The sequence below is a fragment of the Thermobia domestica genome, chromosome 1, assembly GCF_964235325.1.
Source record: "Thermobia domestica chromosome 1, izTheDome1.hap1.1, whole genome shotgun sequence".
Lineage (NCBI taxonomy): Eukaryota > Metazoa > Arthropoda > Insecta > Zygentoma > Lepismatidae > Thermobia > Thermobia domestica.
Genome location: NC_137454.1, coordinates 100,471,391 through 100,484,319, shown reverse-complemented (window position 1 = coordinate 100,484,319; position 12,929 = coordinate 100,471,391). Strand labels below are relative to the sequence as shown.

The 12,929-nt window shown below is 34.5% G+C and overlaps 1 protein-coding gene across 1 annotated transcript in view; it reads left to right on the top strand.

Annotated features, from left to right (window-relative positions):
• The window catches only part of LOC145666383 (hemocyte protein-glutamine gamma-glutamyltransferase-like), a 161,411-nt gene that overhangs the window by 84,233 nt on the left and 64,249 nt on the right, over positions 1–12,929 (top strand). The window lies entirely within an intron of this gene.

Sequence of the window (12,929 nt, the reverse complement as noted above, 5' to 3'; positions counted from 1 at the left end):
CACGCTAAAAAAAATAATTAAAAAAGGATTTCAGCAAGAAGGGCATGCCATGATATTCTCCCCTGTTTGACGACCTTCATTCAAGTCGCCACTACTACTTGTAGCTCTGTATGGCATTTCTGGGCATTGCTACCGCAGGGAACCGTTATCATGTCGTACACATGTTTCTCCGATTCATCACCTCAATTCCTTAACACTGTCGTTTATAGTAATCGTGTTGAGTCGTGAAGTTTGATCTAGATATACCAATGTCATCACCCAATAGAGCGCAAGGATGTGTCCCCTTCATCAACCCCCACCCATGAAATTTTGCCAGTGTCGCTTCTCGCGCTATACGGAAAACACCTGAGGATTCATTAGTGTCGGATAGTCGCTAAGTTTCGTTTTGTGTTATTGTTGCAGTAGGCCTAATTATTTTATATTTTGCTATTATTATTGTTACCTTTTATTTCGTTATGTTGTATTATGCTATATAAGTGCTGCTTTCTTTTTCGCTCGTTTGCCATATCCACTAAATTTGGCAACGTTGTTGGTGTACTTCTGCTATTTCACTTCTTCTCAAGCGTGCGTTCGGAAGGCAGATGCACACATCGCACCGAATTCTTCCGATACATGTAAGGAAAAGTAGTTCTATGATTTATGTAGAGCCCAGGCTTCACGAGTCGTCACGGCCACTATAGTAAGCATCCTTACATTCACTACTCTGTGCCCTCGCTCAATGGAAGTACATGCTCAGTGGCAATGGAAGTACATGCCAGACATACTTTGAGTTATGTCCAGTTCGTGAGAAAAAAAATATATAGTTGCTTATCAATCAACTCTCGTGTTACAACCTTCGTTTTCTTACTCCGTTAGACTTCTGTCATTATGATAGACCATGTGTTTCCAAATTGAAATCTTCACAACTGCTGTTCTCGACTAACCTGTATGTATTCACGTGGGAATTGTCGTCTTTTTCTTTCTCTCTCTCTCTTTTTCTTTCCATCATACCTTCCATTACGTTTCTTAGCATAGTACAATTTCTTCTCGAAGTCATAACCAGTTTTTATAAAATCTTCAACTTTCTCTACTCTTCTTCAACTTTCTCAGTATTGTTCCTTTAAACTAGCATTCCATCCAGGTATTCTTCTTTCTATTTTTTGGCATACATATAAAACAATACTTGAAATTTGTTTTTTTAAATCTTTTTTACATATGGCTATGTTCCAGTCTATGCAAATTCTATACAAATCTGAATCATACAATACTGCCATTTTTACCTCAGAGTTAATGTAATTAGTATTTAGGAAAATAAAACTTTTAAATTGAATAGAAAATTCATAGCATGGTTTTGATAGGATCATTTTTGTAGCTCAACTGTTTTTAGAAAACCTTTCAAATTTTTCTTCCAATTTCCTTTCACTTTACTAACACGTTCCTCCGGATAAAATCAAGAAAATTACCAGTGAAATGCATCTATATATGTGAGAATGTATTAAGAATGGAAGTAGAATATTCCCCCATTTTTCGAATCACATATCACTAACAAAAAATGCTTTTATTTGTCATTTTTCAAATCGTTTCAGTAATATTAAAGGATTTTCACGTCTTCTATAATAAGATTTTAATGTATAGAATAAAACCTGCATAACTTGAATATCCTCTGATACACAGAAAATCTTCAATCTATGTATGATACTGATCAACATAATCTACAGTGACTGATTATAACGTCACAGTATCATAGATACATGGCCAACTTAGGGAGTGGCCAAGTTAAAAAACTTTGATGTAAGTTGTTAAAGTAGCACAAATTAATATGCCACTGAATTGAAAAATGAATTTCGTGGGTAAGTAGGAATGGAAACTATATTTTTAGGCTGTTGGCATCTATGGCCATTTTAACCCGTCACATATGAGAGATGACGTCCCTCGGTGATCACACTACCCGGAGAATGGGAGGAAGGAAGGAAGCAGCCTAGGATCTCTATGTTAGATACCATCCCGGTATTTGAATGGTGTGAATGAGGAAAACCCAGGAAAAAACTCACTCAAGACGGCTGGCCTGGAAATGCTTTTACACCTTTCCTGTCGAGTGTCCCCAACGAGAACCGAACCCGGAGCCACTTGCACCAAAGGTGATTTGTGGGTAAACTCTACCCAACTTCAAGTAACTGAAATACATGAAAATTATGAATTAAGTGATATGTACCATTGAATCTTAACATGTAAGAATCTTAACATAAACGTAATGTAAAACTTTTTATTTCCATTCTATACTCTATAATAGCTTCATTTGCACCAAAGCACTTATATAGCCACTTGCACCAAAGGTGATTTGTGGGTAAACTCTACCCAACTTCAAGTAACTGAAATACATGAAAATTATGAATTAAGTGATATGTACCATTGAATCTTAACATGTAAGAATCTTAACATAAACGTAATGTAAAACTTTTTATTTCCATTCTATACTCTATAATAGCTTCATATCTGATTTAGACTAAATTTGTGAGCACCTGACGCAAAAAAATAAATACGTTACCTGCATACGTGTTTGTCAAACAGCAAATCACGGAAGCATATTTTTTGGGGAAAATTTCCAGTCAAGTAGGTTCTAGAATAAAGTATTCTTTTGCAAATGTTTTGTAGTTTTACTGTTTTCAAAAGTTTTGTGTTGCCCACATGAATCTACATGCAAACATCTATAACTAAAGGTCACACAACAAGCACAGTAGTAAGCTAGAGGTCTGCACGCGCCGGAATTTTTAGCCCGTGGCCAGCCCGGCCCGTGAGTTTATAATGCGTGGCCCGACCCTATTCTGAAATATGTTTTAGCATTTAGGGCCGAGCTCGTGTGATAACCAAATGAGATGGAAACAAGCCCGAATTACAGAAACTTAATAATCAACGCAAAATTTGGGCAAATCGCATTTCAGGAGTACATCTTTTCTTGTCATTTCCATCAGAAGATCTGCTCTTTCACTGGAGATCGTTCCACACCAATGCGTATATCATGCTCTGATGAGTTAGTCATACTTGATTTTTGCCCCAAGAGACCATTTTCACATATTCGTTATAGTTGTTATCAGTATCTTGCCCGAGACGGTAAGACTCATACGATCCCAATTCAAGAGGACACATTATTACAACCATTATTTCTTCCAGTCATGTTTTTTGGGGGCACTGCCTCCCGGAGGTCTGAGAGTGACCCCCAGAGGAGACCAAAATAATACGTCAATATTATAATGATAAATAGAAAGTACCGTGTGAAAATAATATGTGCCCGTCCGAATACTGAGTGTGCCCCCGGAACATTTTTTTCTGAAAGAACTGATGAATACGATTACATGCCGAAGTTTTCACTATATTCTATTAAAATTAAAGTATAAGAGTTAATAATAATTTTAGGTTATTGTATCTTTGACCATAGTGTGTATTGATAACTTGGTAGTGTCAAAATGAAATTATCGTTTTTAAAATATCAGTTTCGTTTTAATAGGTGTAATGTTATACATCTTGTTATTGTTGGGCACTAATAATTTTCTAGCACCATAAATATTCATTTTTGTAGATTTTGTCGAAAACTTCACGTAAGGTTTTATCCTCCTTCCTTTAAATGAGATTTATGGATTGATACGTATATCTCATCTTTGGACAGTTATTGTATATACATTAATTCTGCTGCAGAATTTAAAGAGATAATATAGCTGTTTTAAAAATGAAATGTAATCTCCAACTTTTACGTCCCACAGTTATGCCGGCTAGGCTAAAGAATACGGTGATGATGAGAAATGAATGAAATGATGGAATGAAGGAAGTGGGATAAAATGGGAGAACCCACAGAAAACCCACGCACACGCACGTGTTTGTCCACAACAAAGCTTATTTAGCTGTTTTAGAAATATATTAATGTGAACATTTTACAAGCCTTAAGAGTAAAACTAGATTATTACACGAAAAACTTACTGTAAAATGTCCCGTAGTTACATTCTTCCATGCGTTTCCGAGTATACAGGAACGAAAGCCGGCTCATAGAACAAAATATTCCTGCTGGGAGTAATATTAATGATTAATTCTTCTCTACCAAGCGAAAACGCATTGTAACATACTTCATTTATAAAACAGTAAGTATTTTCACGATATTTTACTTTTTTCAGTAAGTACATTAGATATAAATAAATATAGGCTACGATCGAAACACTGTACTCGGTGTTCGAATTATTGGGGAGGTGAGGAGAATACCTACCTCTGTAAAGAAACAAAGCTATCGAATGGAAGGGAGTTTCATGTGAGCTGAAAAATACATATAATACAAGTGTGGTATTTTTTCTACAGTACACGTCACTCTTATGTAGAGCTCGTATACTGCGCATACTGACTGTACCAAGAATAAAAATAATACAATAAAAACATCCAATATTATTATTAGATGCTGAAAATCTATTGTGGATAAGGGAAATAAATTTCAACTTGGAACTGTTTTGACAAGTCGACTTACGACATATTTTATGGGAGAAGAATATTTTGTCTGCTGTATTGCATCACAGATTTACTACTTACAAACTATAGGAATTCTTTGTGTGTTAAGTACGAATGAAAAGAGGATAATTCCTCTTCGTTATGGAGATATTTATAAAACCATGAAAGAAAAAGACTGTACATATCCGTTAAAAAGAGAGTTCTCTCCCGTAGTAACCAATAGGCTTTTTTTTTTTTTTTGCCGAAAAATATCATTCTTCAGTTATTGAAGCGAGTGTAGTGAGGTTTTATTCCATTTGACCGAAATTTCTGTGTCTGTCCGCGAGAACTCTCGCAAAACTTATCTAATCCAAATGAAACTTAGTATATTCCTCCAGCCTTCCTAAATAGGCTTAACTTTTAGAGTTACGATCTATGTATGATAAAGGGTGACAGGCGGATAAAAGCTATCTCATTTTGTACATCTTACAAAAAAATCAGGATATAATACTAAAAAATATTCGATATTGACAAAACATAAAGTTTCTTTAGAAGATTCCGATGATACTCCAGTTTCTTGCTAAAATTTGCCAAGAATGAAAGAGTGAATTTATACCATTTTTCATGCCATGGGTTGAGGAATAGCTTAGCTATGTACCTTAAGCCATGGTTTTGATTTAGCTACATGCCTACATTGCGCATAATAATCTGCTATGTATTATTTTTCGTCTCCTTCAATGTAGCATGATGTACGATAAACCTGCAGCTTCTTGCTTTATTTCGTGAAAAAACTATTCAATTAAAATCCTCAGAATCAATTAGTTCAAATTCCCAAATTTCTTTGATGTCAGGAATTTTTCTAATCATGCTTTAGTGCTTTATGTAGTTCAGGAGTACAATACATGTCTGTTAAGGCACGTTCGGCTCACAATGTCTGCAATTGTTGACATATTCTTCCTCCAAGGTATAACACAAATACAAGTCTACTGTTACATGTATTATGCCAAATCAGTGCCTTTTGTATTTTCTTAGTTTGAGTATACCTATGTTTTTTGAGACATTACTCATAGCATCTAATTATTGATTTATTTCACCAGTTCCACATTTATATCAATACAAAATCTATGTTTCCTTACACTATATCTTCATAAGGTTATATATGATTAATATGTTTCTTATCGTAATCAACGTAAACGTGACGTCATTCTGATGGATCAAATTAAAAGTGGCATCATTCTGATGTATCGAACTAAATATTTTACGGCGCAATATTTTGCGGAAGGTTTGTAAGTATAAATTTGACACATAGGTGTGGTTGTGCTAGTACAATAAAGTGATTTATACGCTGTTAAGATGTACAGTCAAAAGTCAGCTCTTTCAGCGGATGCAAAGCAAAAAATAAATAAAGACTTACATAATGCTTTACACGTAAGAATATAATCTCCTTCTCAAAATAAGCAAAGGAAGGGTGATATTCAAACCAATCTTTCCTTATCACAAAGTAAACGTGTAAACTCTAAGTATATTTCACCACGTGAAAAAAGTTTTGAGCCTGAAAAACAAAAAAATATTCTTGTACAACCAAATGATCCTGTTATTCCTGAAGAAGAAGGTGACGTATTTAAAATGATCTACTCTACAGAAGATATAATACGTGATGGTGTGTATAGACGAAATTTCCGATATTCATATGAAATACCCTTTGAAGAGGAAGTAGTAGATCAAGATACAATTTCTAACGACATTCTAATATCCAATGAACTGAAGTGTGAATGTACCCCTAATGAAGTAAGTGAACTTTGTGTAAAATAACTTTTAGAAAATTATAAACATTCTGAACCTCTACTTTGTGAAAGTTGTGCTATTTGTAGTGAAAAGCAAGTATGTTCACAAATGTGTAACTGAAACTGATGAATAAGTACAACTGTGTGGAATTTCCTAATTAAAAAATCAACACGTGAGCAAATACTAAAACTGTATCTGAAAACACATGTCAAATATATAGAAGTGAATATTATACCATATATTATAAACAAATTTAACTATACATATCAAGATATTACATTTAATGATTATCATATTTCTGATTAAAGAGAATCCTATCTTGAACAGGTTAAATTGTGTTTAAACAATCGTGAGTGTGAACATCAATGTGTTTCACTTAATACATATGATGATTGCGGATATCAGTGTACTTCTTTTTCTGTAGATGAACAATGTGTGTTACTGTGTATTGCAAGATGTAAGCCACAGCGTAAACTTTTGTTATGGGTGTTTTGCAAATCGCAGTATTTTAGATGGACGTGAATGCATTACTTTAGACTATGATATGCTATGCTATAATGCATAGCATGCTATGGTTAATATGCAAACCTTTGATGACTTATATGAAAAATTTGCTACAGTACATTATGATATTGAAATTGGTGATTGGACATTTACATGTGCATTATATAATATATTATTAAGCAGGGAAAATATTCAATTAATTACGGAGTTATTCTTAAAAAGGATTTGTAATACAGGGTGCGGCCCGTAAAACCGGCCCGTAAAGTAAACACACAAAATGAAATGTAATGTATTGAATATGATTAACTACAACACATAAATGAAATGTAATGTATTGAATATGACTACTCACCTTCACAGCAGCCTTCACAGCAGGTGCTGAAAGTGTCCTCCGCCCACTTCAACACACATGTGAGCACGATTGAGGAGATTCATATATACCCTTGTCAGTTCTTGTGTTGTAATGCTATTGGTGACATCCTGGATCCTGGTCTTGAGTTCTTCAATTGTGTGTGGATTTGTTTCGTATACTCTTCCCTTTAACAGTCCCCATAAGTAAAAGTCACACGTGGACAAGTCTGGTGATCGAGGAGGCCACAAGCCTTTGCTGATTGTCCTCTCTGGTGTAAACATCTCATGCACAAGGGACAATGATGCAGCTGATGTGTGGCATGTTGCACCGTCCTGCTGAAAGTAACATAACTGACGCTCCTCTTCGGTCAAGTGTGTATAAAACTCCTCCAGGATTTCCATATACACGTCACTGTTCTTTAATTCAGGTGTGCAGACAGATGGTCGTCTGTTCCTGGGAGCATTTTTAACCGATCCTGTACGCCGCCATTTTTCAATCAATTCCTGAATGGTGCTTTTTGCTGGCACAGAACGTCCTGGAAATTTCTCCCGAAACAAATTCTTTGTTTTCACAAAAGATCCAGTGAGAATGAACCCTTCAACAATGGCAACACGCTCGGGTATCGAATACGGCATTATCACACACTGACACTCACCCGGCTTAACACAACGAGGCGTTTTTCTCAACTGGTTTCGACAAGTTTCACTGGCTGCGGCTGCACGTGACTGCTGCAGGAAACGTAAGTCGACCCGACCTCGACACGCCATCTCTTGGTAGGAAGGTAGATTATTTAAGTGTTGCCAAAAACACAATATACCAGAATATTACGACGGGCCGGTTTTACGTGCCGCACCCTGTATAATATGTATTTTTCAAGTTGTAAATAATAATAATAATAAAGGAAAATAAGAACTCTTCTGTAAATCAATTAGAAAACAATATGTGTAAGTTAACGAAAAATGTGATAAAAGACTTTCAGCATTAAATTGGCCAACATGTAATTGTACATATAATATTATAAATATTGAATGTATTAAACATTATTTTAAGGAATATCATATTGAAATTTGTAAATAAAATTTTATTACTTAATATATTAGTTATTATTTCCTTACATAACTTTTAAAATTTTATTATGTCTGAATACAATTTACAACATAGTGCTTCAAAAATCTATGAAGAAAGAGAATTACTTCTTGCAACAAAACTTTAACATGTTTGTGTGTGACAAATGACTTTCTACATTTTATAACATAAGTATATTTTAATGATTGATAAATGAACTTGTTTTTCTTTCTTTCAAAATTTGCTTCACTAGGAGCTCTGCTTACTTTTCTTAACAGAACACTCGTAGAGTGTGATCCGTCAAATAATTGTTACACAAACGATGTTAATTATTTATTCTTTCGCTTCGATATGAAGCTCATCTTATGTATTCTATCGTTTCTTGCAGAAACTCTGACCATGTTTGTCGGGAACCAATGAATTATACAGTGTGTACTTTAAAAAAATTAATTGTAGTAGTAGTAGTAGTAAAAAATTTTAAGATAAAAACACTCATATCAAACTTGTAGAAAGGAAGGAATAAAATCGTGTACTATAATTTTAAGAGTATAAAAATAAAGTTATATATAATAGGTTTCACATTGTAAAATACCAATGTTACCTTTTATTCAGGAAAAGTTTCTTTAATAAAAATCAAAAATAAAATTTTCTATACATATTTATTTACATATAAAAACAAGTATACAAACATAAAATAATCAAAATAATATATACATTTAAAGATTTAAAAAACAAAACAAGCTACACATGAAATCGAAAAAATACACATCAATATGTTTTATCCTTTGCTAATACGATGCCAACTAAGTCTCTCAAATAATCAGGGTTTCTTAATTAATTACAATATTCATTGTTAAAAATGTTCTGATTTTTCTAATTAAAATGACAATTTACATATGTTCCATACACTGCGTTTCTCACACTGTCTTTAGCCATGATACACCACGTTTCATGGTGAAAGACAGAGTGTATTGATTTAGAAATAAACGTTGGGTGAAAATTGATTTCAATGATTTAAGCTACACCCGGGACAAAGTAAAACGTCCTTTGGTTTCCACTTAACAATACCGTGTTTAACACAATTTTCATGCACTAGGTCAAACTTACATTCACAGTGTAATAAGAATGATGATTCACATCGTGAGTGTATACGTAAATCAAGTTGTGATTTACTTCGTGAGTGTATACGTAAATCAAGTGGTGATTCACTTCGTGAATTACTTGCAAAAATACTTGGTGAGGAAGAATCTGGCCTACATTCGTCTAATCCGTTAAATAGTCGAAGAATTTCTTCTTCCTTTCCTTCACTAAATAGGTCTGGAGATACCGGTCTTTGCATTAAGTCCCATTTCATTGTGGGCAGTTTCACCGTTGCTGGTGCACCTTCAACTGAAACCACTGTCTTTGCCGGATCTTCAACTGCAACCACTGCTTCAACTGAACTCAATGTTCTGCAGGACCATCTAGAGAAAATAATGATGGTGATAGTGATAATGATGCTCCTGGTGATCCTACTGATGACGTCGGGATTAATAATGGTTATTCTCTTAAATATATAATTTTTGTATCTTTAACATCTGGTGATGCTGGCGAAAAATACGTATCTTCTATAAAAGGTCGAGAGATTTTCTTAAAGATTTAAACATTTTCTTCTTTGGAGATTCGACAAAGTCATATGGAGAATCCCAATCAATTTCATCGCAAAATGCTGTTTCACGTTGTTTTTGACTGAAAGACTCCATGATGATTCTAAACTCATTTTCTCTTCAAAGCCCATATGTAAAGAAAATTTTATCAACGACATCATAGCACGTGATACTTTAAAAATGCATTTTTCAAACGGCTCCCTATTACAACATTTAAAATATTTTTTCAAAACAAAACTCTCACTTTCCCAAATCTCTATACAATTTTCATAACTATAGGGTATAAGGAAACTCATATTTACATTTCATTTATAAAGTTTCTTCATGACATCATATGTTATTCCCGTGATCAAGGACATTCACTTATTCTCTGAAAACACCAGCATACCATCATGTTCTGGTCATTCACATCTCAAAAAGAAATTCATCTTATTCTATTATAAGAACATTACTTCATTAATGTAATTCAGGTAATCGTATCATATACCATTCATTCACATCTATTACAACATTTTATCAATAATGTTATTCACGTGATCATTCAAATGTCCACCATTTGCAAATAAATGGCTCACATATTTTCAAAAAGGAAATCTATGTTATTTTATTCCAACATTAATGTTATTCTTGTACAAATAAGTTATTTACAAGTAATATTCTATTAACAAATTCTTTTAAAAAACACATTTTCTATTCCAAGTTAGCATTCTTTAATGTCTACCCTTCGCAATGTCAAATTTCTTTTCTATTCCCCATTGGTATTCTGTGGCATTAAACTTGTTTTATATTCCCCCGCCAGTATTCTCTAATGTCTTCTCATCGCGGCGCTAAACTCCTTTGCTACTGCTTCGTTGATATTCTGTGGTGTTAAACTTCTTTTCTATTAGATGTCGGTATTCTCTGACGTCTACCAAGCCTGGCACCAAAGTTCTTTTCTATCACGTTGTAGGTATTCTGTGATGTTAAACTTCTTTTCTTTTATTCCTCGCCGATATTCTCTCATGCCTAACCACTGCGGCGCCAAACTTCTTTTCTATTGGATCGGCGGTATTTTGTGATGTCACGTAGCATTAAGTTCATTACCCTACATCACCAACTTTCACTTCTGTCCATCCATCCGGGTTCCAAAATCCGCGAATACTTATGTTAGTCTCCTGACTTCGACCAAGAAGGATGAAGGACGATTATGTTCTGTATACAGCATATGAACCAACATCAAGCATATGAAAAGTAAATCAATAAATATTTCCACTTCACAAGTTCGCGACGTCTTTCAGAGGGATAATCCACAATATGTTCCTTCCTTCCCTATTCCTTTTCTTCCTTCCAAACTCCTCCATGTTAAATAATTACTGTGCACGCCTTTTACATAGGAGTCCCGGGTTCAATTCCTAATAGTTTTTCTTCCTCTACTCCATCTCACAAGTTTACATATTTTAGTACGATCACACTCATTGAGTGTTCGAGTAAATAAATGAATAAATAAATGTCCCTTCCAAACCTCTGCATGACTTACTGTGCACGTCCTTAACCTGAGATTCCCGGGTTCGATACCCGTTCTTTTTATTCGTACGAAACAGTTTCTAATGTCGTGGTTAAGCATTTACTGTGCATGCCTTTGGCGTGGGAATTTTCATTTCTACAAAACATAATTTCTAGTTCCACTCATTGAGGGTTAGATTCCCATTTCTAGTACGCTCACACAGAGTGTCCAAATTGAAACATTGGGAACTAATTGAGGAGGACAGGGAACTATTCTCTTCCTCTTCTTCTACAGGGGGCATTTTTTACATTTGGGGATCCAGGGCTACAGGGGTAATAAGAATCAGGTTTTATACTGTACCTAGAATCAAACCTGGAAAGGCATTGAACATCTTAACGAACTTTTAGTGCGCTCACACATAGTGTTCAAATAATCATCACGAGGGATTTGAAAAGCCGAGGTTTTTCTGGGACCACTTTAACAATCCCGGGGCTATAGGAGGTCCCTACACAAGGACACTCTTCAAGATCCATAGTCCTGCTGGCCACAGCAAGCATCAAAGGTCAATAACATCTCCCAAATGTCATTTCCATTTTAGAAATCAAGACCTACTTTTCAACCATGTACCAATTAAGATGACAACATTTTCTATACCAAGTTAATATGTCAGTAACCATTAGAACTAACAGATTCTGCAAGAGGCGGCCTCTCAGATGTTGAAAATCACGCATGATCCTACTCACGAACACGGTTATTTTTTTTTTAGTTAACGTTATGACATAGATTAAGGGAAACAGAATGATGATTATGAACGAAATTGTGTAATGAAGATAAGCGGAAACGGAAGAATTTCTAGAAATTTCCATACACAATCCTGTCACTAGAAAAACCACTTATTGAAAGCCGTGATCGAACCAGAGACCATATGACCCTATGAGAGCTTTACCATTAAGCCTAAATGAAAATCAATAGTTGAGTTTTTTTGCCAACTTAGCGAAAATTTGATTATACACATATTAAAAGTCTAAATTTGTAATTTCTATTAAAATAATAAAATACTACATAAATTAAATATATTAGTAAGAAAATACAGTAAAATTTCTGAATACAGTACTTCTTATAGTCATACCTTTAAAATAAACATCATTATGGGAAATACACTTCACGTATGTGTATTTTAAAGAGTAATTGTAGCACATTGCAGTGCACTTCAATTTTCTAATTTTCTAACAATCACTGTTAGTTTCATATTTTAATTAAAAAGTTGGTCCGCGGTGATTCAGTGGTAGAGCATTCACGTCCGGTGCATGGCGTCCTTGGTTCGATTCCAGCTCACGCCAAGTGAGCTTTGTGGTAGACAAACATCGTGCATGAGTTTTCTCGGGATTCTTCTGTTTCATCCCACTTTCTTCATTCCACCATTTCATTCACTTCTTCTCATGACCGTCTCCTTTAGCCTAACCGGCCTAAGCGTGGGACATAAAACAAAGATTTCATTTCATTTCATTTTTAATTAAAAGTTAGAAATATCTTTAGTTCATATTATTAACAGCCAAACAAGTATTATCTAATATAAAAGTGTCGTAATTTGGAAATCCTAATCCAGAATATAACTTTTCGGCTATTGAAAGAGAACTATATTAACAAAACTGTA